Genomic DNA, 1,004 nt, shown 5'->3' on the forward strand with positions numbered 1-1,004 from the left:
GTGCCAAACCATGGCTCTCTTTATAAATAGTGTATTCTTTTTATTGCAAAATATCTTTTTGGCTTTTTTGATGTTTTATAGCCTTTAAAAAATGTTTTATTGTGAATTATGTGATAGTTTACATGGGAGAACATTAGCTTTACATTCATCCTATTGTATATGGTTTCATTGACATGACTACAATCCCCTCCATGCATCAACAACCAAAGGTTATACCCTGCAAGCCTTCCTATCTTTCTTGATATTACAAATGCAATGTTCATATTTATTTTTAACTTAGGTTTTCCAAGTAGCTTTTTTTTTTTTTTTTTTTTAAGTGCTTCGTTTTTAATGAAACAAATCCAAAAGATGTACAGTCAGGCTCAAGTTGTGCAGTTCACAAGCATGAAGAGAACAAACAGAGGACGGAGTTCAGACAGTTGGAGTTAACCCAGGATTCCGCTGGTCTTGCTGCCTAGAGGGTTTCTTCCGGACGACACGGAGGCCGGTGCGACTGGGCTGGGCACAGGAGTAGCACACACGGACTTCTCACTCTGCCCCAGACTGGTGGGCAGCTCTGCGTCCACGTTTTCGTGAAGTTCACCTTCTCCCTTCAGATCTAAAAAGTCTCCAGAGTTTACTTCAGAAGACTTCCTTGTCTGGGGCAAAGGTGATTCAGAATCTTCCCTACCACCACTAGTCTTGGCACCTGCAGACTTGGTCCAAGAAGGGGGATTTTATTCAGATGTCCCAAAGATGTCGGAGGCCATTTTGTTCCTCCTCGCAGGTTGTTCTGCTGGTTCGTCAAAGCCTAATGAGAAACTGGAGCCACCACCCCGAGGCCTCAAAACCCGAGAGCTGTTCCTGTTGTGGTGGCCATGATGCCAAGAAGTGAGTTGGGCCCGTGCGAGGAGACGCTGAGTGGGTGGGGGCCGAGGGGCGCAGAGCAACTCTACAACCCACAGCCAGCGACCGCTGCAGGAGCCTCCGTCCAAGTATGTTTTTGCATATTTCTTTATTTTCAA

At 45.1% G+C, this 1,004-nt stretch overlaps 1 pseudogene; it reads right to left on the bottom strand.

Annotated features, from left to right (window-relative positions):
* Positions 1-425: 425 nt before the first annotated feature.
* On the bottom strand, positions 426-749 carry LOC102815721 (annotated as a pseudogene).
* Between the last annotated feature and the right edge of the window lie 255 nt (positions 750-1,004).

The sequence above is a fragment of the Chrysochloris asiatica genome, unplaced genomic scaffold (genome assembly GCF_000296735.1).
Source record: "Chrysochloris asiatica unplaced genomic scaffold, ChrAsi1.0 scaffold00061, whole genome shotgun sequence".
NCBI classification, from domain to species: domain Eukaryota; kingdom Metazoa; phylum Chordata; class Mammalia; order Afrosoricida; family Chrysochloridae; genus Chrysochloris; species Chrysochloris asiatica.